A 26,784-nucleotide genomic window follows, 5' to 3' on the forward strand; every position below is an offset into this window, starting at 1 on the left:
AGAAAATTTATATCTTAAGTCCAAAAACCGGTTCTGAAATATGTTATTTTGTGGCTCTAAATAATTTCAAATAAGAGAATATATTATTGAAAAATTATTTTTCTCAAGTAGGTTAACAACATAGTAAACCACAAAGATATTGTTGTTTTCATTGATTTACCATAAGTAGACTACTATTATTGTGTCTGAAATATGGTTTAATTGATCGCAATATAGATGATTTTTAAGGAAATGGAAGTGAAGATATTGTAATCATCACTTCTTTGGTACCATCACTTATGTACATCACTAAGACAAAAATAGTTATTGAGTACAAGAAAAAATTGTTCAACAACAAGCCTACGAAAACTACTAGTCATGTTTAGTCTAGCCATATCCAAAAATATATGATGCAAACAACATAACTTCTTAAAAGTTTAGAAGAAAAATATGGAGATATTAAATTTTTTTAATCAGATACTAGTGTCGGAACACATGACATCACTTGAAAAAATAATTTGTCATTCAACGTCTTTATCAGTTATAAATTATGTTGTTTATTCCCCATTAAAATAAAGAAACATGAAAACAATTAGATAAAAAATTTATCTTAAATGACACTTACTTTTATTACGTTTATTTATACCTTTAATGATGGTATCAGTTTCCTATCAAGAAATAATATCACTGTCTAATTGTTTTATCATCTTTCTCAATCTAGGTAAGACAAATTAGAGATAGATAGAAAATTGGTTTATTCCCCTTAAATATATTTATCCTCTTTCGTAGAATTGATTTGATAAATTAGATAAAAATCAAAGAATTCACTTATTCCCCTTAATTGGTAGTTATTAGCCGCAAAAGGTTTAACTACTATATATTTAGTGAAATGTGAAAGAAAAAGCATCAAGCCGAAGTTATTGACATGAAATTATAGTTTGTTTAATTCTCCTCCTTTAATTACTCATCGCTTTCATTATTGATTCCCCAAAAGTTTAGGCATGTGTTTGGTTTGATTTTCATTGAAGAAAAACAATTCTTCCGTTGTATTACTAATTTGTTCGCTATATATTGTTTCTCATTTTGTGTGCTCAAATATCCAGATTGAATCAAATACAACTTCAATTGACTCTCTGACCATGGGTTAAGGAAATGGTCATGTATACCCTTCATTTTCCCTCTCTGGTATGATTTGGATTTCTAGTTTGTTTTATTTCATCTGGCTCGATTTATCTCTCTCTATATATATTGGTTTGAATCATCTTGATCATGTCCGATTTTGTTGGTTTCGATTAATTCTTGATTTTGTATTTATAGTGAGCGATTCTTATGCCTTTGGTGATTCTCATAAAACAAAAGTGCTACTTTATTTAGTATATTGTTGTGCCACTTATATCATAAAAAGTTAGAAGTGGGATTTGAACCCACGCCCTCTCACAAGGACCAGAACTTGAGTTTGGCGACTTAGACCACTCGGCCATCCTGACTTTAGCAATTCTTTGTCACACTATCTTAATATATCACTAAACACTGATTTCGAGAAAATGAATCCACATGCAGGATTATAACTTTTTAACAACATTGTTTACTTAGTAGTGATCATGTTATGCTTGGTAATTTGTTTTTACCATAACTCCACTACCATCGCATTTTATTGTTTCATTTTAAAAGAAAATTTACTAACCTCTTATCTTTTTTAAAGTAATTGAGTTAAGTACTCTTACAAAAATCTATCTTGACGAAAACATGTTTATACATTTTCATTCACAACAGTATTTTGGATACATGTAGAAATACCAATCAAAATATGAAAACTAAGTTGAAATTCTCCTACTCTTACAAAAAGAATGAGGTACGTCAATGGCTTACTTCCGAGGATACTCTACCTTGGTCTTTCATGTATATATTATTAAGAAGAAAACAATAACTACTAATAATCATGTCAAACTCAATAATATAGTTTTGTTGATAACAAAAGAGTCAACTACCTTTATGGAATATAATTCAAACCCAACCACACCCAAATCCAAATGTTTCACTCATTTTATTACTGATAACAAGCTAAGAGCTTCATCCTACTTCACTAAGAGTGGAGAGTCATTTATTTTTTCATGCATAAAAATGACCTTAATCCTCTCAGATTCACATACCTTTTATAAGAAAATTAGAATATTGATGAAAATGACACATTAATATAACATTTAAGATGACCCGAGGCCATGTTTTTGAACTTAACTATTGATGTATCTACCTCAAAAAAAAATCGTGTGGCACGAGCTTTTGTGCCAATTTAATCCTTCGATGAATTCAATCGCACCAATAGAAAATTTATATCTTAAGTCCAAAAACCGGTTATGAAATATGTTATTTTGTGGCTCTAAATAATTTCAAATAAGAGAATAAATTATTGAAAAATTATTTTTCTCAAGTAGGTTAACAACATAGTAAACCACAAAGATATTGTTGTTTTCATTGATTTACCATAAGTAGACTACTATTATTGTGTCTGAAATATGGTTTAATTGATCGCAATATAGATGATTTTTAAGGAAATGGAAGTGAAGATATTGTAATCATCACTTCTTTGGTACCATCACTTCTGTACATCAATAAGACAAAAATAGTTATGGAGTACAAGAAAAAATTGTTCAACAACAAGCCTACGAAAACTACTAGTCATGTTTAGTCTAGCCATATCCAAAAATATATGATACAAACAACATAATTTCTTAAAAGTTTAGAACAAAAATATGGAGATATTAAATTTTTATAATCAGATACTAGTGTCGGAACACATGACATCACTTGAAAAAATAATTTGTCATTCAACGTCTTTATCAGTTATAAATTATGTTGTTTATTCCCCATTAAAATAAAGAAACATGAAAACAATTAGATGAAAATTTTATCTTAAATGACACTTACTTTTATTATGTTTATTTATACCTTTAATGATGGTATCAGTTTCCTATCAAGAAATAATATCACTGTTTAATTGTTTTATCATCTTTCTCAATCTAGGTAAGACAAATTAGAGACAGATAGAAAATTTGTTTATTCCCCTTAAATATATTTATCCTCTTTCGTAGAATAGATTTGATAAATTAGACACAAATCAAAGAATTCACTTATTCCCCTTAATTGGTAGTTATTAGCCGCAAAAGGTTTAACTACTATATATTTATTGAAATGTGAAAGAAAAAGCATCAAGCCAAAGTTATTGACATGAAATTCTAGTTTGTTTAATTATCCTCCTTTAATTACTCATCGCTTTCATTATTGATTCCCCAAAAGTTTAGGCATGTGTTTGGTTTGATTTTCATTGAAGAAAAACAATTCTTCCGTTGTATTACTAATTTGTTCGCTATATATTGTTTCTCATTTTGTGTGCTCAAATATCCAGATTGAATCAAATACAACTTCAATTGACTCTCTGACCATGGGTTAAGGAAATGGTCATGTATACCCTTCATTTTCCCTCTCTGGTATGATTTGGATTTCTAGTTTGTTTTATTTCATCTGGCTCGATTTATCTCTCTCTATATATATTAGTTTGAATCATCTTGATCATGTCCGATTTTGTTGGATTCTGTTTAATTTGGGTCCTTTTGGTTTAGTTTAATTATGTTTAGTTTGTGTTGGACCGAATTAGATCAATTTGATTAGTGGTTCGGTTAAACGTGTGAATTCTTAATATCTTGGTTTTGCTTAGGAACACCCTACTAGTTTTCTCCTGAATTCCTTTTCTATGACTTCCGCCTATTTTCATTTCGAAAATGTTTATTTCTAAATGCTTATTTTTAAGAATATAGATTGTGATTATTGGTCAAGTTAAGGTTCTGGTAATTACCTTGTTTTGGTTTCGATTAATTCTTGATTTTGTATTTGTAGTGAGCGATTCTTATGCCTTTGGTGATTCTCATAAAACAAAAGTGCTACTTTATTTAGTATATTGTTGTGCCACTTATATCATAAAATGTCAGAAGTGGGATTTGAATCCACGCCCTCTCACGAAGACCAAAACTTGAGTCTAGTTGCGCCTTAGACCACTCGGCCATCCTGACTATAGCAAATCTTTGTCACACTATCTTAATATATCACTAAACACTGATTTCGAGAAAAAGAATCCACATGCAGGATTATAACTTTTTAACAACATTGTTTACTTAGTAGTGATCATGTTATGCTTGGTAATTTGTTTTTACCATAACTCCACTACCATCGCATTTTATTTTTTCATTTTAGAAGAAAATTTACTAACCTCTTATCTTTTTTAAAGTAATTGAGTTAAGTACTCTTACAAAAATCTATCTTGACGAAAACATGTTTATACATTTTCATTCACAACAGTATTTTGGATACATGTAGAAATACCAATCAAAATATGAAAACTAAGTTGAAATTCTCCTACTCTTACAAAAAGAATGAGGTACGTCAATGGCTTACTTCCGAGGATACTCTACCTTGGTCTTTCATGTATATATTATTAAGAAGAAAACGATAACTACTAATAATCATGTCAAACTCAATATTATAATTTTGTTGATAACAAAAGAGTCAACTACCTTTATGGAATATAATTCAAACCCAACCACACCCAAATCCAAATGTTTCACTCATTTTATTACTGATAACAAGCTAAGAGCTTCATCCTACTTCACTAAGAGTGGAGAGTCATTTATTTTTTCATGCATAAAAATGACCTTAATCCTCTCAGATTCACATACCTTTTATAAGAAAATTAGAATATTGATGAAAATGACACATTAATATAACATTTAAGATGACCCGAGGCCATGTTTTTGAAATTAACTATTGATGTATCTACCTCAAAAAAAAAATCGTGTGGCACGAGCTTTTGTGCCAATTTAATCCTTCGATGAATTCAATCGCACCAATAGAAAATTTATATCTTAAGTCCAAAAACCGGTTATGAAATATGTTATTTTGTGGCTCTAAATAATTTCAAATAAGAGAATAAATTATTGAAAAATTATTTTTCTCAAGTAGGTTAACAACATAGTAAACCACAAAGATATTGTTGTTTTCATTGATTTACCATAAGTAGACTACTATTATTGTGTCTGAAATATGGTTTAATTGATCGCAATATAGATGATTTTTAAGGAAATGGAAGTGAAGATATTGTAATCATCACTTCTTTGGTACCATCACTTCTGTACATCAATAAGACAAAAATAGTTATGGAGTACAAGAAAAAATTGTTCAACAACAAGCCTACGAAAACTACTAGTCATGTTTAGTCTAGCCATATCCAAAAATATATGATGCAAACAACATAATTTCTTAAAAGTTTAGAACAAAAATATGGAGATATTAATTTTTTTTAATCAGATACTAGTGTCGGAACACATGACATCACTTGAAAAAATAATTTGTCATTCAACGTCTTTATCAGTTATAAATTATGTTGTTTATTCCCCATTAAAATAAAGAAACATGAAAACAATTAGATGAAAATTTTATCTTAAATGACACTTACTTTTATTACGTTTATTTATACCTTTAATGATGGTATCAGTTTCCTATCAAGAAATAATATCACTGTCTAATTGTTTTATCATCTTTCTCAATCTAGGTAAGACAAATTAGAGACAGATAGAAAATTGGTTTATTCCCCTTAAATATATTTATCCTCTTTCGTAGAATAGATTTGATAAATTAGATTAAAATCGAAGAATTCACGTATTCCCCTTAATTGGTAGTTATTTGCCGCAAAAGGTTTAACTACTATATATTTAGTGAAATGTGAAAGAAAAAGCATCAAGCCGAAGTTATTGACATGAAATTATAGTTTGTTTAATTCTCTTCCTTTAATTACTCATCGCTTTCATTATTGATTCCCCAAAAGTTTAGGCATGTGTTTGGTTTGATTTTCATTGAAGAAAAACAATTCTTCCGTTGTATTACTAATTTGTTCGCTATATATTGTTTCTCATTTTGTGTGCTCAAATATCCAGATTGAATCAAATACAACTTCAATTGACTTTTTGACCATGGGTTAAGGAAATGGTCATGTATACCCTTCATTTCCCCTCTCTGGTATGATTTGGATTTCTAGTTTGTTTTATTTCATCTGGCTCGATTTATCTCTCTCTATATATATTGGTTTGAATCATCTTGATCATGTCCGATTTTGTTGGTTTCGATTAATTCTTGATTTTGTATTTGTAGTGAGCGATTCTTATGCCTTTGGTGATTCTCATAAAACAAAAGTGCTACTTTATTTAGTATATTGTTGTGCCACTTATATCATAAAATGCCAGAAGTGGGATTTGAACCCACAACCTCTCACGAAGACCAGAACTTGAGTCTGGCGCCTTAGACCACTCGGCCATCCTGACTTTAGCAATTCTTTGTCACACTATCTTAATATATCACTAAACACTGATTTCGAGAAAATAAATCCACATGCAGGATTATAACTTTTTAACAACATTGTTTACTTAGTAGTGATCATGTTATGCTTGGTAATTTGTTTTTACCATAACTCCACTACCATCGCATTTTATTTTTTCATTTTAGAAGAAAATTTACTAACCTCTTATCTTTTTTAAAGTGATTGAGTTAAGTACTCTTACAAAAATCTATCTTGACGAAAACATGTTTATACATTTTCATTCACAACAGTATTTTGGATACATGTAGAAATACCAATCAAAATATGAAAACTAAGTTGAAATTCTCCTACTCTTACAAAAAGAATGAGGTACGTCAATGACTTACTTCCGAGGATACTCTACCTTGGTCTTTCATGTATATATTATTAAGAAGAAAACAATAACTACTAATAATCATGTCAACTCAATAATATAGTTTTGTTGATAACAAAAGAGTCAACTACCTTTATGGAATATAATTCAAACCCAACCACACCCAAATCCAAATGTTTCACTCCATTTATTACTGATAACAAGCTAAGAGTTTCATCCTACTTCACTAAGAGTGGAAAGTCATTTATTTTTTCATGCATAAAAATGACCTTAATCCTCTCAGATTCACATACCTTTTATAAGAAAATTAGAATATTGATGAAAATGACACATTAATATAACTTTTAAGATGACCCGAGTCCATGTTTTTGAACTTAACTATTGATGTATCTACCTCAAAAAAAAATCCTGTGGCACGAGCTTTTGTGCCAATTTAATCCTTCGATGAATTCAATCGCACCAATAGAAAATTTATATCTTAAGTCCAAAAACCGGTTCTGAAATATGTTATTTTGTGGCTCTAAATAATTTCAAATAAGAGAATAAATTATTGAAAAATTATTTTTCTCAAGTAGGTTAACAACATAGTAAACCACAAAGATATTGTTGTTTTCATTGATTTACCATAAGTAGACTACTATTATTATGTCTGAAATATGGTTTAATTGATCGCAATATAGATGATTTTTAAGGAAATGGAAGTGAAGATATTGTAATCATCACTTCTTTGGTACCATCACTTATGTACATCAATAAGACAAAAATAGTTATTGAGTATGAGAAAAAATTGTTCAACAACAAGCCTACGAAAACTACTAGTCATGTTTAGTCTAGCCATATCCAAAAATATATGATGCAAACAACATAATTTCTTAAAAGTTTAGAACAAAAATATGGAGATATTAAATTTTTTTAATCAGATACTAGTGTCGGAACACATGACATCACTTGAAAAAATAATTTGTCATTCAACGTCTTTATCAGTTATAAATTATGTTGTTTATTCCCCATTAAAATAAAGAAACATGAAAACAATTAGATGAAAATTTTATCTTAAATGACACTTACTTTTATTACGTTTATTTATACCTTTAATGATGGTATTAGTTTCCTATCAAGAAATAATATCACTGTCTAATTGTTTTATCATTTTTCTCAAACTAGGTAAGACAAATTAGAGACAGATAGAAAATTGGTTTATTCCCCTTAAATATATTTATCCTCTTTCGTAGAATAGATTTGATAAATTAGATACAAATCAAAGAATTCACTTATTCCCCTTAATTGGTAGTTATTAGCCGCAAAAGGTTTAACTACTATATATTTAGTGAAATGTGAAAGAAAAAGCATCAAGCCGAAGTTATTGACATGAAATTATAGTTTGTTTAATTCTCCTCCTTTAATTACTCATCGCTTTCATTATTGATTCCCCAAAAGTTTAGGCATGTGTTTGGTTTGATTTTCATTGAAGAAAAACAATTCTTCCGTTGTATTACTAATTTGTTCGCTATTTATTGTTTCTCATTTTGTGTGCTCAAATATCCAGATTGAATCAAATACAACTTCAATTGACTCTCTGACCATGGGTTAAGGAAATGGTCATGTATACCCTTCATTTTCCCTCTCTGGTATGATTTGGATTTCTAGTTTGTTTTATTTCATCTGGCTCGATTTATCTCTCTCTCTATATATTGGTTTGAATCATCTTGATCATGTCCGATTTTGTTGGTTTCGATTAATTCTTGATTTTGTATTTGTAGTGAGCGATTCTTATGCCTTTGGTGATTCTCATAAAACAAAAGTGCTACTTTATTTAGTATATTGTTGTGCCACTTATATCATAAAATGTCAGAAGTGGGATTTCAACCCACGCCCTCTCACAAAGACCAGAACTTGAGTCTGGCGCCTTAGACCACTCGGCCATCCTGACTTTAGCAATTCTTTGTCACACTATCTTAATATATCACTAAACACTGATTTCGAGAAAATGAATCCACATGCAGGATTATACCTTTTTAACAACATTGTTTACTTAGTAGTGATCATGTTATGCTTGGTAATTTGTTTTTACCATAACTCCACTACCATCGCATTTTATTTTTTCATTTTAGAAGAAAATTTACTAACCTCTTATCTTTTTTAAAGTAATTGAGTTAAGTACTCTTACAAAAATCTATCTTGACGAAAACATGTTTATACATTTTCATTCACAACAGTATTTTGGATACATGTAGAAATACCAATCAAAATATGAAAACTAAGTTGAAATTCTCCTACTCTTACAAAAAGAATGAGGTACGTCAATGGCTTACTTCCGAGGATACTCTACCTTGGTCTTTCATGTATATTTTATTAAGAAGAAAACGATAACTACTAATAATCATGTCAAACTCAATATTATAGTTTTGTTGATAACAAAAGAGTCAACTACCTTTATGGAATATAATTCAAACCCAACCACACCCAAATCCAAATGTTTCACTCATTTTATTACTGATAACAAGCTAAGAGCTTCATCCTACTTCACTAAGAGTGGAAAGTCATTTATTTTTTCATGCATAAAAATGACCTCAATCCTCTCAGATTCACATACCTTTTAAAAGAAAATTAGAATATTGATGAAAATGACACATTAATATAACATTTAAGATGACCCGAGGCCATGTTTTTGAACTTAACTATTGATGTATCTACCTCAAAAAAAAATCGTGTGGCACGAGCTTTTGTGCCAATTTAATCCTTCGATGAATTCAATCGCACAAATAGAAAATTTATATCTTAAGTCCAAAAACCGGTTATGAAATATGTTATTTTGTGGCTCTAAATAATTTCTAATAAGAGAATAAATTATTGAAAAATTATTTTTCTCAAGTAGGTTAACAACATAGTAAACCACAAAGATATTGTTGTTTTCATTGATTTACCATAAGTAGACTACTATTATTGTGTCTGAAATATGGTTTAATTGATCGCAATATAGATGATTTTTAAGGAAATGGAAGTGAAGATATTGTAATCATCACTTCTTTGGTACCATCACTTATGTACATCAATAAGACAAAAATAGTTATGGAGTACAAGAAAAAATTGTTCAACAACAAGCCTACGAAAACTACTAGTCATGTTTAGTCTAGCCATATCCAAAAATATATGATGCAAACAACATAATTTCTTAAAAGTTTAGAACAAAAATATGGAGATATTAAATTTTTTTAATCAGATACTAGTGTCGGAACACATGACATCACTTGAAAAAAGAATTTGTCATTCAACGTCTTTATCAGTTATAAATTATGTTGTTTATTCCCCATTAAAATAAAGAAACATGAAAACAATTAGACGAAAATTTTATCTTAAATGACACTTACTTTTATTACGTTTATTTATACCTTTAATGATGGTATCAGTTTCCTATCAAGAAATAATATCACTGTCTAATTGTTTTATCATCTTTCTCAATCTAGGTAAGACAAATTAGAGACAGATAGAAAATTGGTTTATTCCCCTTAAATATATTTATCCTCTTTCGTAGAATAGATTTGATAAATTACATACAAATCAAAGAATTCACGTATTCCCCTTAATTGGTAGTTATTAGCCGCAAAAGGTTTAACTACTATATATTTAGTGAAATGTGAAAGAAAAAGCATCAAGCCGAAGTTATTGACATGAAATTATAGTTTGTTTAATTCTCTTCCTTTAATTACTCATCGCTTTCATTATTGATTCCCCAAAAGTTTAGGCATGTGTTTGGTTTGATTTTCATTGAAGAAAAACAATTCTTCCGTTGTATTACTAATTTGTTCGCTATATATTGTTTCTCATTTTGTGTGCTCAAATATCCAGATTGAATCAAATACAACTTCAATTGACTTTTTGACCATGGGTTAAGGAAATGGTCATGTATACCCTTCATTTCCCCTCTCTGGTATGATTTGGATTTCTAGTTTGTTTTATTTCATCTGGCTCGATTTATCTCTCTCTATATATATTGGTTTGAATCATCTTGATCATGTCCGATTTTGTTGGTTTCGATTAATTCTTGATTTTGTATTTGTAGTGAGCGATTCTTATGCCTTTGGTGATTCTCATAAAACAAAAGTGCTACTTTATTTAGTATATTGTTGTGCCACTTATATCATAAAATGCCAGAAGTGGGATTTGAACCCACAACCTCTCACGAAGACCAGAACTTGAGTCTGGCGCCTTAGACCACTCGGCCATCCTGACTTTAGCAATTCTTTGTCACACTATCTTAATATATCACTAAACACTGATTTCGAGAAAATAAATCCACATGCAGGATTATAACTTTTTAACAACATTGTTTACTTAGTAGTGATCATGTTATGCTTGGTAATTTGTTTTTACCATAACTCCACTACCATCGCATTTTATTTTTTCATTTTAGAAGAAAATTTACTAACCTCTTATCTTTTTTAAAGTGATTGAGTTAAGTACTCTTACAAAAATCTATCTTGACGAAAACATGTTTATACATTTTCATTCACAACAGTATTTTGGATACATGTAGAAATACCAATCAAAATATGAAAACTAAGTTGAAATTCTCCTACTCTTACAAAAAGAATGAGGTACGTCAATGGCTTACTTCCGAGGATACTCTACCTTGGTCTTTCATGTATATATTATTAAGAAGAAAACGATAACTACTAATAATCATGTCAAACTCAGTATTATAGTTTTGTTGATAACAAAAGAGTCAACTACCTTTATGGAATATAATTCAAACCCAACCACACCCAAATCCAAATGTTTCACTCATTTTATTACTGATAACAAGCTAAGAGCTTCATCCTACTTCACTAAGAGTGGAGAGTCATTTATTTTTTCATGCATAAAAATGACCTTAATCCTCTCAGATTCACATACCTTTTATAAGAAAATTAGAATATTGATGAAAATGACACATTAATATAACATTTAAGATGACCCGAGGCCATGTTTTTGAACTTAACTATTGATGTATCTACCTCAAAAAAAAATCGTGTGGCACGAGCTTTTGTGCCAATTTAATCCTTCGATGAATTCAATCGCACTAATAGAAAATTTATACCTTAAGTCCAAAAACCGGTTATGAAATATGTTATTTTGTGGCTCTAAATAATTTCAAATAAGAGAATAAATTATTGAAAAATTATTTTTCTCAAGTAGGTTAACAACATAGTAAACCACAAAGATATTGTTGTTTTCATTGATTTACCATAAGTAGACTACTATTATTGTGTCTGAAATATGGTTTAATTGATCGCAATATAGATGATTTTAAAGGAAATGGAAGTGAAGATATTGTAATCATCACTTCTTTGGTACCATCACTTATGTACATCAATAAGACAAAAATAGTTATGGAGTACAAGAAAAAATTGTTCAACAACAAGCCTACGAAAACTACTAGTCATGTTTAGTCTAGCCATATCCAAAAATATATGATGCAAAAAACATAATTTCTTAAAAGTTTAGCACAAAAATATGGAGATATTAAATTTTTTTAATCAGATACTAGTGTCGGAACACATGACATCACTTGAAAAAATAATTTGTCATTCAACGTCTTTATCAGTTATAAATTATGTTGTTTATTCCCCATTAAAATAAAGAAACATGAAAACAATTAGATGAAAATTTTATCTTAAATGACACTTACTTTTATTACGTTTATTTATACCTTTAATGATGGTATCAGTTTCCTATCAAGAAATAATATCACTGTCTAATTGTTTTATCATCTTTCTCAATCTAGGTAAGACAAATTAGAGACAGATAGAAAATTGGTTTATTCCCCTTAAATATATTTATCCTCTTTCGTAGAATAGATTTGATAAATTAGATACAAATCAAAGAATTCACTTATTCCCCTTAATTGGTAGTTATTAGCCGCAAAAGGTTTAACTACTATATATTTAGTGAAATGTGAAAGAAAAAGCATCAAGCCAAAGTTATTGACATGAAATTATAGTTTGTTTAATTCTCCTCCTTTAATTACTCATCGCTTTCATTATTGATTCCCCAAAAGTTTAGGCATGTGTTTGGTTTGATTTTCATTGAAGAAAAACAATTCTTCCGTTGTATTACTAATTTGTTTGCTATATATTGTTTCTCATTTTGTGTGCTCAAATATCCAGATTGAATCAAATACAACTTCAATTGACTCTCTGACCAATGGTTAAGGAAATGGTCATGTATACCCTTCATTTTCCCTCTCTGGTATGATTTGGATTTCTAGTTTGTTTTATTTCATCTGGCTCACTTATATCATAAAATGTCAGAAGTGAGATTTGAACCCCCACCCTCTCACGAAGACCAGAACTTGAGTCTGGCGCCTTAGACCACTCGGCCATCCTGACTTTAGCAATTCTTTGTCACACTATCTTAATATATCACTAAACACTGATTTCGAGAAAATGAATCCACATGCAGGATTATAACTTTTTAACAACATTGTTTACTTAGTAGTGATCATGTTATGCTTGGTAATTTGTTTTTACCATAACTCCACTACCATCGCATTTTATTTTTTCATTTTAGAAGAAAATTTACTAACCTCTTATCTTTTTTAAAGTAATTGAGTTAAGTACTCTTACAAAAATCTATCTTGACGAAAACATGTTTATACATTTTCGTTCACAACAGTATTTTGGATACATGTAGAAATACCAATCAAAATATGAAAACTAAGTTGAAATTCTCCTACTCTTACAAAAAGAATGAGGTACGTCAATGGCTTACTTCCGAGGATACTCTACCTTGGTCTTTCATGTATATATTATTAAGAAGAAAACGATAACTACTAATAATCATGTCAAACTCAGTATTATAGTTTTGTTGATAACAAAAGAGTCAACTACCTTTATGGAATATAATTCAAACCCAACCACACCCAAATCCAAATGTTTCACTCATTTTATTACTGATAACAAGCTAAGAGCTTCATCCTACTTCACTAAGAGTGGAGAGTCATTTATTTTTTCATGCATAAAAATGACCTTAATCCTCTCAGATTCACATACCTTTTATAAGAAAATTAGAATATTGATGAAAATGACACATTAATATAACATTTAAGATGACCCGAGGCCATGTTTTTGAACTTAACTATTGATGTATCTACCTCAAAAAAAAATCGTGTGGCACGAGCTTTTGTGCCAATTTAATCCTTCGATGAATTCAATCGCACTAATAGAAAATTTATACCTTAAGTCCAAAAACCGGTTATGAAATATGTTATTTTGTGGCTCTAAATAATTTCAAATAAGAGAATAAATTATTGAAAAATTATTTTTCTCAAGTAGGTTAACAACATAGTAAACCACAAAGATATTGTTGTTTTCATTGATTTACCATAAGTAGACTACTATTATTGTGTCTGAAATATGGTTTAATTGATCGCAATATAGATGATTTTAAAGGAAATGGAAGTGAAGATATTGTAATCATCACTTCTTTGGTACCATCACTTATGTACATCAATAAGACAAAAATAGTTATGGAGTACAAGAAAAAATTGTTCAACAACAAGCCTACGAAAACTACTAGTCATGTTTAGTCTAGCCATATCCAAAAATATATGATGCAAAAAACATAATTTCTTAAAAGTTTAGCACAAAAATATGGAGATATTAAATTTTTTTAATCAGATACTAGTGTCGGAACACATGACATCACTTGAAAAAATAATTTGTCATTCAACGTCTTTATCAGTTATAAATTATGTTGTTTATTCCCCATTAAAATAAAGAAACATGAAAACAATTAGATGAAAATTTTATCTTAAATGACACTTACTTTTATTACGTTTATTTATACCTTTAATGATGGTATCAGTTTCCTATCAAGAAATAATATCACTGTCTAATTGTTTTATCATCTTTCTCAATCTAGGTAAGACAAATTAGAGACAGATAGAAAATTGGTTTATTCCCCTTAAATATATTTATCCTCTTTCGTAGAATAGATTTGATAAATTAGATACAAATCAAAGAATTCACTTATTCCCCTTAATTGGTAGTTATTAGCCGCAAAAGGTTTAACTACTATATATTTAGTGAAATGTGAAAGAAAAAGCATCAAGCCAAAGTTATTGACATGAAATTATAGTTTGTTTAATTCTCCTCCTTTATTTACTCATCGCTTTCATTATTGATTCCCCAAAAGTTTAGCACAAAAATATGGAGATATTAAATTTTTTTAATCAGATACTAGTGTCGGAACACATGACATCACTTGAAAAAATAATTTGTCATTCAACGTCTTTATCAGTTATAAATTATGTTGTTTATTCCCCATTAAAATAAAGAAACATGAAAACAATTAGATGAAAATTTTATCTTAAATGACACTTACTTTTATTACGTTTATTTATACCTTTAATGATGGTATCAGTTTCCTATCAAGAAATAATATCACTGTCTAATTGTTTTATCATCTTTCTCAATCTAGGTAAGACAAATTAGAGACAGATAGAAAATTGGTTTATTCCCCTTAAATATATTTATCCTCTTTCGTAGAATAGATTTGATAAATTAGATACAAATCAAAGAATTCACTTATTCCCCTTAATTGGTAGTTATTAGCCGCAAAAGGTTTAACTACTATATATTTAGTGAAATGTGAAAGAAAAAGCATCAAGCCAAAGTTATTGACATGAAATTATAGTTTGTTTAATTCTCCTCCTTTAATTACTCATCGCTTTCATTATTGATTCCCCAAAAGTTTAGGCATGTGTTTGGTTTGATTTTCATTGAAGAAAAACAATTCTTCCGTTGTATTACTAATTTGTTTGCTATATATTGTTTCTCATTTTGTGTGCTCAAATATCCAGATTGAATCAAATACAATTTCAATTGACTCTCTGACCAATGGTTAAGGAAATGGTCATGTATACCCTTCATTTTCCCTCTCTGGTATGATTTGGATTTCTAGTTTGTTTTATTTCATCTGGCTCACTTATATCATAAAATGTCAGAAGTGAGATTTGAACCCCCACCCTCTCACGAAGACCAGAACTTGAGTCTGGCGCCTTAGACCACTCGGCCATCCTGACTTTAGCAATTCTTTGTCACACTATCTTAATATATCACTAAACACTGATTTCGAGAAAATGAATCCACATGCAGGATTATAACTTTTTAACAACATTGTTTACTTAGTAGTGATCATGTTATGCTTGGTAATTTGTTTTTACCATAACTCCACTACCATCGCATTTTATTTTTTCATTTTAGAAGAAAATTTACTAACCTCTTATCTTTTTTAAAGTAATTGAGTTAAGTACTCTTACAAAAATCTATCTTGACGAAAACATGTTTATACATTTTCGTTCACAACAGTATTTTGGATACATGTAGAAATACCAATCAAAATATGAAAACTAAGTTGAAATTCTCCTACTCTTACAAAAAGAATGAGGTACGTCAATGGCTTACTTCCGAGGATACTCTACCTTGGTCTTTCATGTATATATTATTAAGAAGAAAACGATAACTACTAATAATCATGTCAAACTCAGTATTATAGTTTTGTTGATAACAAAAGAGTCAACTACCTTTATGGAATATAATTCAAACCCAACCACACCCAAATCCAAATGTTTCACTCATTTTATTACTGATAACAAGCTAAGAGCTTCATCCTACTTCACTAAGAGTGGAGAGTCATTTATTTTTTCATGCATAAAAATGACCTTAATCCTCTCAGATTCACATACCTTTTATAAGAAAATTAGAATATTGATGAAAATGACACATTAATATAACATTTAAGATGACCCGAGGCCATGTTTTTGAACTTAACTATTGATGTATCTACCTCAAAAAAAAATCGTGTGGCACGAGCTTTTGTGCCAATTTAATCCTTCGATGAATTCAATCGCACTAATAGAAAATTTATACCTTAAGTCCAAAAACCGGTTATGAAATATGTTATTTTGTGGCTCTAAATAATTTCAAATAAGAGAATAAATTATTGAAAAATTATTTTTCTCAAGTAGGTTAACAACATAGTAAACCACAAAGATATTGTTGTTTTCATTGATTTACCATAAGTAGACTACTATTATTGTGTCTGAAATATGGTTTAATTGATCGCAATATAGATGATTTTAAAGGAAATGGAAGTGAAGATATTGTAATCATCACTTCTTTGGTACCATCACTTATGTACATCAATAAGACAAAAATAGTTATGGAGTACAAGAAAAAATTGTTCAACAACAAGCCTACGAAAACTACTAGTCATGTTTAGTCTAGCCATATCCAAAAATATATGATGCAAAAAACATAATTTCTTAAAAGTTTAGCACAAAAATATGGAGATATTAAATTTTTTTAATCAGATACTAGTGTCGGAACACATGACATCACTTGAAAAAATAATTTGTCATTCAACGTCTTTATCAGTTATAAATTATGTTGTTTATTCCCCATTAAAATAAAGAAACATGAAAACAATTAGATGAAAATTTTATCTTAAATGACACTTACTTTTATTACGTTTATTTATACCTTTAATGATGGTATCAGTTTCCTATCAAGAAATAATATCACTGTCTAATTGTTTTATCATCTTTCTCAATCTAGGTAAGACAAATTAGAGACAGATAGAAAATTGGTTTATTCCCCTTAAATATATTTATCCTCTTTCGTAGAATAGATTTGATAAATTAGATACAAATCAAAGAATTCACTTATTCCCCTTAATTGGTAGTTATTAGCCGCAAAAGGTTTAACTACTATATATTTAGTGAAATGTGAAAGAAAAAGCATCAAGCCAAAGTTATTGACATGAAATTATAGTTTGTTTAATTCTCCTCCTTTAATTACTCATCGCTTTCATTATTGATTCCCCAAAAGTTTAGGCATGTGTTTGGTTTGATTTTCATTGAAGAAAAACAATTCTTCCGTTGTATTACTAATTTGTTTGCTATATATTGTTTCTCATTTTGTGTGCTCAAATATCCAGATTGAATCAAATACAACTTCAATTGACTCTCTGACCAATGGTTAAGGAAATGGTCATGTATACCCTTCATTTTCCCTCTCTGGTATGATTTGGATTTCTAGTTTGTTTTATTTCATCTGGCTCACTTATATCATAAAATGTCAGAAGTGAGATTTGAACCCCCACCCTCTCACGAAGACCAGAACTTGAGTCTGGCGCCTTAGACCACTCGGCCATCCTGACTTTAGCAATTCTTTGTCACACTATCTTAATATATCACTAAACACTGATTTCGAGAAAATGAATCCACATGCAGGATTATAACTTTTTAACAACATTGTTTACTTAGTAGTGATCATGTTATGCTTGGTAATTTGTTTTTACCATAACTCCACTACCATCGCATTTTATTTTTTCATTTTAGAAGAAAATTTACTAACCTCTTATCTTTTTTAAAGTAATTGAGTTAAGTACTCTTACAAAAATCTATCTTGACGAAAACATGTTTATACATTTTCGTTCACAACAGTATTTTGGATACATGTAGAAATACCAATCAAAATATGAAAACTAAGTTGAAATTCTCCTACTCTTACAAAAAGAATGAGGTACGTCAATGGCTTACTTCCGAGGATACTCTACCTTGGTCTTTCATGTATATATTATTAAGAAGAAAACGATAACTACTAATAATCATGTCAAACTCAGTATTATAGTTTTGTTGATAACAAAAGAGTCAACTACCTTTATGGAATATAATTCAAACCCAACCACACCCAAATCCAAATGTTTCACTCATTTTATTACTGATAACAAGCTAAGAGCTTCATCCTACTTCACTAAGAGTGGAGAGTCATTTATTTTTTCATGCATAAAAATGACCTTAATCCTCTCAGATTCACATACCTTTTATAAGAAAATTAGAATATTGATGAAAATGACACATTAATATAACATTTAAGATGACCCGAGGCCATGTTTTTGAACTTAACTATTGATGTATCTACCTCAAAAAAAAATCGTGTGGCACGAGCTTTTGTGCCAATTTAATCCTTCGATGAATTCAATCGCACTAATAGAAAATTTATACCTTAAGTCCAAAAACCGGTTATGAAATATGTTATTTTGTGGCTCTAAATAATTTCAAATAAGAGAATAAATTATTGAAAAATTATTTTTCTCAAGTAGGTTAACAACATAGTAAACCACAAAGATATTGTTGTTTTCATTGATTTACCATAAGTAGACTACTATTATTGTGTCTGAAATATGGTTTAATTGATCGCAATATAGATGATTTTAAAGGAAATGGAAGTGAAGATATTGTAATCATCACTTCTTTGGTACCATCACTTATGTACATCAATAAGACAAAAATAGTTATGGAGTACAAGAAAAAATTGTTCAACAACAAGCCTACGAAAACTACTAGTCATGTTTAGTCTAGCCATATCCAAAAATATATGATGCAAAAAACATAATTTCTTAAAAGTTTAGCACAAAAATATGGAGATATTAAATTTTTTTAATCAGATACTAGTGTCGGAACACATGACATCACTTGAAAAAATAATTTGTCATTCAACGTCTTTATCAGTTATAAATTATGTTGTTTATTCCCCATTAAAATAAAGAAACATGAAAACAATTAGATGAAAATTTTATCTTAAATGACACTTACTTTTATTACGTTTATTTATACCTTTAATGATGGTATCAGTTTCCTATCAAGAAATAATATCACTGTCTAATTGTTTTATCATCTTTCTCAATCTAGGTAAGACAAATTAGAGACAGATAGAAAATTGGTTTATTCCCCTTAAATATATTTATCCTCTTTCGTAGAATAGATTTGATAAATTAGATACAAATCAAAGAATTCACTTATTCCCCTTAATTGGTAGTTATTAGCCGCAAAAGGTTTAACTACTATATATTTAGTGAAATGTGAAAGAAAAAGCATCAAGCCAAAGTTATTGACATGAAATTATAGTTTGTTTAATTCTCCTCCTTTAATTACTCATCGCTTTCATTATTGATTCCCCAAAAGTTTAGGCATGTGTTTGGTTTGATTTTCATTGAAGAAAAACAATTCTTCCGTTGTATTACTAATTTGTTTGCTATATATTGTTTCTCATTTTGTGTGCTCAAATATCCAGATTGAATCAAATACAACTTCAATTGACTCTCTGACCAATGGTTAAGGAAATGGTCATGTATACCCTTCATTTTCCCTCTCTGGTATGATTTGGATTTCTAGTTTGTTTTATTTCATCTGGCTCACTTATATCATAAAATGTCAGAAGTGAGATTTGAACCCCCACCCTCTCACGAAGACCAGAACTTGAGTCTGGCGCCTTAGACCACTCGGCCATCCTGACTTTAGCAATTCTTTGTCACACTATCTTAATATATCACTAAACACTGATTTCGAGAAAATGAATCCACATGCAGGATTATAACTTTTTAACAACATTGTTTACTTAGTAGTGATCATGTTATGCTTGGTAATTTGTTTTTACCATAACTCCACTACCATCGCATTTTATTTTTTCATTTTAGAAGAAAATTTACTAACCTCTTATCTTTTTTAAAGTAATTGAGTTAAGTACTCTTACAAAAATCTATCTTGACGAAAACATGTTTATACATTTTCGTTCACAACAGTATTTTGGATACATGTAGAAATACCAATCAAAATATGAAAACTAAGTTGAAATTCTCCTACTCTTACAAAAAGAATGAGGTACGTCAATGGCTTACTTCCGAGGATACTCTACCTTGGTCTTTCATGTATATATTATTAAGAAGAAAACGATAACTACTAATAATCATGTCAAACTCAGTATTATAGTTTTGTTGATAACAAAAGAGTCAACTACCTTTATGGAATATAATTCAAACCCAACCACACCCAAATCCAAATGTTTCACTCATTTTATTACTGATAACAAGCTAAGAGCTTCATCCTACTTCACTAAGAGTGGAGAGTCATTTATTTTTTCATGCATAAAAATGACCTTAATCCTCTCAGATTCACATACCTTTTATAAGAAAATTAGAATATTGATGAAAATGACACATTAATATAACATTTAAGATGACCCGAGGCCATGTTTTTGAACTTAACTATTGATGTATCTACCTCAAAAAAAAATCGTGTGGCACGAGCTTTTGTGCCAATTTAATCCTTCGATGAATTCAATCGCACTAATAGAAAATTTATACCTTAAGTCCAAAAACCGGTTATGAAATATGTTATTTTGTGGCTCTAAATAATTTCAAATAAGAGAATAAATTATTGAAAAATTATTTTTCTCAAGTAGGTTAACAACATAGTAAACCACAAAGATATTGTTGTTTTCATTGATTTACCATAAGTAGACTACTATTATTGTGTCTGAAATATGGTTTAATTGATCGCAATATAGATGATTTTAAAGGAAATGGAAGTGAAGATATTGTAATCATCACTTCTTTGGTACCATCACTTATGTACATCAATAAGACAAAAATAGTTATGGAGTACAAGAAAAAATTGTTCAACAACAAGCCTACGAAAACTACTAGTCATGTTTAGTCTAGCCATATCCAAAAATATATGATGCAAAAAACATAATTTCTTAAAAGTTTAGCACAAAAATATGGAGATATTAAATTTTTTTAATCAGATACTAGTGTCGGAACACATGACATCACTTGAAAAAATAATTTGTCATTCAACGTCTTTATCAGTTATAAATTATGTTGTTTATTCCCCATTAAAATAAAGAAACATGAAAACAATTAGATGAAAATTTTATCTTAAATGACACTTACTTTTATTACGTTTATTTATACCTTTAATGATGGTATCAGTTTCCTATCAAGAAATAATATCACTGTCTAATTGTTTTATCATCTTTCTCAATCTAGGTAAGACAAATTAGAGACAGATAGAAAATTGGTTTATTCCCCTTAAATATATTTATCCTCTTTCGTAGAATAGATTTGATAAATTAGATACAAATCAAAGAATTCACTTATTCCCCTTAATTGGTAGTTATTAGCCGCAAAAGGTTTAACTACTATATATTTAGTGAAATGTGAAAGAAAAAGCATCAAGCCAAAGTTATTGACATGAAATTATAGTTTGTTTAATTCTCCTCCTTTAATTACTCATCGCTTTCATTATTGATTCCCCAAAAGTTTAGGCATGTGTTTGGTTTGATTTTCATTGAAGAAAAACAATTCTTCCGTTGTATTACTAATTTGTTTGCTATATATTGTTTCTCATTTTGTGTGCTCAAATATCCAGATTGAATCAAATACAACTTCAATTGACTCTCTGACCAATGGTTAAGGAAATGGTCATGTATACCCTTCATTTTCCCTCTCTGGTATGATTTGGATTTCTAGTTTGTTTTATTTCATCTGGCTCACTTATATCATAAAATGTCAGAAGTGAGATTTGAACCCCCACCCTCTCACGAAGACCAGAACTTGAGTCTGGCGCCTTAGACCACTCGGCCATCCTGACTTTAGCAATTCTTTGTCACACTATCTTAATATATCACTAAACACTGATTTCGAGAAAATGAATCCACATGCAGAATTATAACTTTTTAACAACATTGTTTACTTAGTAGTGATCATGTTATGCTTGGTAATTTGTTTTTACCATAACTCCACTACCATCGCATTTTATTTTTTCATTTTAGAAGAAAATTTACTAACCTCTTATCTTTTTTAAAGTAATTGAGTTAAGTACTCTTACAAAAATCTATCTTGACGAAAACATGTTTATACATTTTCGTTCACAACAGTATTTTGGATACATGTAGAAATACCAATCAAAATATGAAAACTAAGTTGAAATTCTCCTACTCTTACAAAAAGAATGAGGTACGTCAATGGCTTACTTCCGAGGATACTCTACCTTGGTCTTTCATGTATATATTATTAAGAAGAAAACGATAACTACTAATAATCATGTCAAACTCAGTATTATAGTTTTGTTGATAACAAAAGAGTCAACTACCTTTATGGAATATAATTCAAACCCAACCACACCCAAATCCAAATGTTTCACTCATTTTATTACTGATAACAAGCTAAGAGCTTCATCCTACTTCACTAAGAGTGGAGAGTCATTTATTTTTTCATGCATAAAAATGACCTTAATCCTCTCAGATTCACATACCTTTTATAAGAAAATTAGAATATTGATGAAAATGACACATTAATAAAACATTTAAGATGACCCGAGGCCATGTTTTTGAACTTAACTATTGATGTATCTACCTCAAAAAAAAATCGTGTGGCACGAGCTTTTGTGCCAATTTAATCCTTCGATGAATTCAATCGCACCAATAGAAAATTTATACCTTAAGTCCAAAAACCGGTTATGAAATATGTTATTTTGTGGCTCTAAATAATTTCAAATAAGAGAATAAATTATTGAAAAATTATTTTTCTCAAGTAGGTTAACAACATAGTAAACCACAAAGATATTGTTGTTTTCATTGATTTACCATAAGTAGACTACTATTATTGTGTCTGAAATATGGTTTAATTGATCGCAATATAGATGATTTTAAAGGAAATGGAAGTGAAGATATTGTAATCATCACTTCTTTGGTACCATCACTTATGTACATCAATAAGACAAAAATAGTTATGGAGTACAAGAAAAAATTGTTCAACAACAAGCCTACGAAAACTACTAGTCATGTTTAGTCTAGCCATATCCAAAAATATATGATGCAAACAACATAATTTCTTAAAAGTTTAGCACAAAAATATGGAGATATTAAATTTTTTTAATCAGATACTAGTGTCGGAACACATGACATCACTTGAAAAAATAATTTGTCATTCAACGTCTTTATCAGTTATAAATTATGTTGTTTATTCCCCATTAAAATAAAGAAACATGAAAACAATTAGATGAAAATTTTATCTTAAATGACACTTACTTTTATTACGTTTATTTATACCTTTAATGATGGTATCAGTTTCCTATCAAGAAATAATATCACTGTCTAATTGTTTTATCATCTTTCTCAATCTAGGTAAGACAAATTAGAGACAGATAGAAAATTGGTTTATTCCCCTTAAATATATTTATCCTCTTCGTAGAATAGATTTGATAAATTAGATACAAATCAAAGAATTCACTTATTCCCCTTAATTGGTAGTTATTAGCCGCAAAAGGTTTAACTACTATATATTTAGTGAAATGTGAAAGAAAAAGCATCAAGCCAAAGTTATTGACATGAAATTATAGTTTGTTTAATTCTCCTCCTTTAATTACTCATCGCTTTCATTATTGATTCCCCAAAAGTTTAGGCATGTGTTTGGTTTGATTTTCATTGAAGAAAAACAATTCTTCCGTTGTATTACTAATTTGTTCGCTATATATTGTTTCTTATTTTGTGTGCTCAAATATCCAGATTGAATCAAATACAACTTCAATTGACTCTCTGACCAATGGTTAAGGAAATGGTCATGTATACCCTTCATTTTCCCTCTCTGGTATGATTTGGATTTCTAGTTTGTTTTATTTCATCTGGCTCGATTTATTTCTCTCTATATATATTGGTTGGCTCGATTTATCTCTCTCTATATATATTGGTTTGAATCATCTTGATCATGTCCGATTTTGTTAGTTTCGATTAATTCTTGATTTTGTATTTGTAGTGAGCGATTCTTATGCCTTTGGTGATTCTCATAAAACAAAAGTGCTACTTTATTTAGTATATTGTTGTGCCACTTATATCATAAAATGTCAGAAGTGAGATTTGAACCCCCACCCTCTCACGAAGACCAGAACTTGAGTCTGGCGCCTTAAACCACTCGGCCATCCTAACTTTAGCAATTCTTTGTCACACTATCTTAATATATCACTAAACACTGATTTCGAGAAAATGAATCCACATGCAGGATTATAACTTTTTAACAACATTGTTTACTTAGTAGTGATCATGTTATGCTTGGTAATTTGTTTTTACCATAACTCCACTACCATCGCATTTTATTTTTTCATTTTAGAAGAAAATTTACTAACCTCTTATCTTTTTTAAAGTAATTGAGTTAAGTACTCTTACAAAAATCTATCTTGACGAAAACATGTTTATACATTTTCGTTCACAACAGTATTTTGGATACATGTAGAAATACCAATCAAAATATGAAAACTAAGTTGAAATTCTCCTACTCTTACAAAAAGAATGAGGTACGTCAATGGCTTACTTCCGAGGACACTCTACCTTGGTCTTTCATGTATATATTATTAAGAAGAAAACGATAACTACTAATAATCATGTCAAACTCAGTATTATAGTTTTGTTGATAACAAAAGAGTCAACTACCTTTATGGAATATAATTCAAACCCAACCACACCCAAATCCAAATGTTTCACTCATTTTATTACTGATAACAAGCTAAGAGCTTCATCCTACTTCACTAAGAGTGGAGAGTCATTTATTTTTTCATGCATAAAAATGACCTTAATCCTCTCAGATTCACATACCTTTTATAAGAAAATTAGAATATTGATGAAAATGACACATTAATATAACATTTAAGATGACCCGAGGCCATGTTTTTGAACTTAACTATTGATGTATCTACCTCAAAAAAAATCGTGTGGCACGAGCTTTTGTGCCAATTTAATCCTTCGATGAATTCAATCGCACCAATAGAAAATTTATACCTTAAGTCCAAAAACCGGTTATGAAATATGTTATTTTGTGGCTCTAAATAATTTCAAATAAGAGAATAAATTATTGAAAAATTATTTTTCTCAAGTAGGTTAACAACATAGTAAACCACAAAGATATTGTTGTTTTCATTGATTTACCATAAGTAGACTACTATTATTGTGTCTGAAATATGGTTTAATTGATCGCAATATAGATGATTTTAAAGGAAATGGAAGTGAAGATATTGTAATCATCACTTCTTTGGTACCATCACTTATGTACATCAATAAGACAAAAATAGTTATGGAGTACAAGAAAAAATTGTTCAACAACAAGCCTACGAAAACTACTAGTCATGTTTAGTCTAGCCATATCCAAAAATATATGATGCAAAAAACATAATTTCTTAAAAGTTTAGCACAAAAATATGGAGATATTAAATTTTTTTAATCAGATACTAGTGTCGGAACACATGACATCACTTGAAAAAATAATTTGTCATTCAACGTCTTTATCAGTTATAAATTATGTTGTTTATTCCCCATTAAAATAAAGAAACATGAAAACAATTAGATGAAAATTTTATCTTAAATGACACTTACTTTTATTACGTTTATTTATACCTTTAATGATGGTATCAGTTTCCTATCAAGAAATAATATCACTGTCTAATTGTTTTATCATCTTTCTCAATCTAGGTAAGACAAATTAGAGACAGATAGAAAATTGGTTTATTCCCCTTAAATATATTTATCCTCTTTCGTAGAATAGATTTGATAAATTAGATACAAATCAAAGAATTCACTTATTCCCCTTAATTGGTAGTTATTAGCCGCAAAAGGTTTAACTACTATATATTTAGTGAAATGTGAAAGAAAAAGCATCAAGCCAAAGTTATTGACATGAAATTATAGTTTGTTTAATTCTCCTCCTTTAATTACTCATCGCTTTCATTATTGATTCCCCAAAAGTTTAGGCATGTGTTTGGTTTGATTTTCATTGAAGAAAAACAATTCTTCCGTTGTATTACTAATTTGTTCGCTATATATTGTTTCTCATTTTGTGTGCTCAAATATCCAGATTGAATCAAATACAACTTCAATTGACTCTCTGACCAATGGTTAAGGAAATGGTCATGTATACCCTTCATTTTCCCTCTCTGGTATGATTTGGATTTCTAGTTTGTTTTATTTCATCTGGCTCGATTTATTTCTCTCTATATATATTGGTTGGCTCGATTTATCTCTCTCTATATATATTGGTTTGAATCATCTTGATCATGTTCGATTTTGTTGGTTTCGATTAATTCTTGATTTTGTATTTGTAGTGAGCGATTCTTATGCCTTTGGTGATTCTCATAAAACAAAAGTGGTACTTTATTTAGTATATTGTTGTGCCACTTATATCATAAAATGTCAGAAGTGAG

The 26,784-nt window shown here is 29.4% G+C and overlaps 8 non-coding genes across 8 annotated transcripts; all 8 read right to left on the reverse strand.

Annotated features, from left to right (window-relative positions):
* Positions 1–6,260: 6,260 nt before the first annotated feature.
* On the reverse strand, positions 6,261–6,344 carry TRNAL-CAA (transfer RNA leucine (anticodon CAA)). Its single transcript has one exon. It is a non-coding gene; the product is annotated as a tRNA-Leu (tRNA).
* Positions 6,345–8,559: 2,215 nt separating this feature from the next.
* On the reverse strand, positions 8,560–8,643 carry TRNAL-CAA (transfer RNA leucine (anticodon CAA)). The gene has a single exon. It is a non-coding gene; the product is annotated as a tRNA-Leu (tRNA).
* Positions 8,644–10,859: 2,216 nt separating this feature from the next.
* TRNAL-CAA (transfer RNA leucine (anticodon CAA)) lies at positions 10,860–10,943 on the reverse strand. Its single transcript has one exon. It is a non-coding gene; the product is annotated as a tRNA-Leu (tRNA).
* A 2,054-nt stretch (positions 10,944–12,997) lies between these two features.
* On the reverse strand, positions 12,998–13,081 carry TRNAL-CAA (transfer RNA leucine (anticodon CAA)). The gene has a single exon. It is a non-coding gene; the product is annotated as a tRNA-Leu (tRNA).
* Positions 13,082–15,693: 2,612 nt separating this feature from the next.
* Positions 15,694–15,777, reverse strand: TRNAL-CAA (transfer RNA leucine (anticodon CAA)). Its single transcript has one exon. It is a non-coding gene; the product is annotated as a tRNA-Leu (tRNA).
* Positions 15,778–17,831: 2,054 nt separating this feature from the next.
* TRNAL-CAA (transfer RNA leucine (anticodon CAA)) lies at positions 17,832–17,915 on the reverse strand. The gene has a single exon. It is a non-coding gene; the product is annotated as a tRNA-Leu (tRNA).
* A 2,054-nt stretch (positions 17,916–19,969) lies between these two features.
* Positions 19,970–20,053, reverse strand: TRNAL-CAA (transfer RNA leucine (anticodon CAA)). Its single transcript has one exon. It is a non-coding gene; the product is annotated as a tRNA-Leu (tRNA).
* A 2,054-nt stretch (positions 20,054–22,107) lies between these two features.
* On the reverse strand, positions 22,108–22,191 carry TRNAL-CAA (transfer RNA leucine (anticodon CAA)). The gene has a single exon. It is a non-coding gene; the product is annotated as a tRNA-Leu (tRNA).
* Between the last annotated feature and the right edge of the window lie 4,593 nt (positions 22,192–26,784).

The sequence above is a fragment of the Lathyrus oleraceus genome, unplaced genomic scaffold, assembly GCF_024323335.1.
Source record: "Lathyrus oleraceus cultivar Zhongwan6 unplaced genomic scaffold, CAAS_Psat_ZW6_1.0 chrUn0188, whole genome shotgun sequence".
In the NCBI taxonomy this organism is placed as follows: Eukaryota; Viridiplantae; Streptophyta; class Magnoliopsida; order Fabales; family Fabaceae; genus Lathyrus; species Lathyrus oleraceus.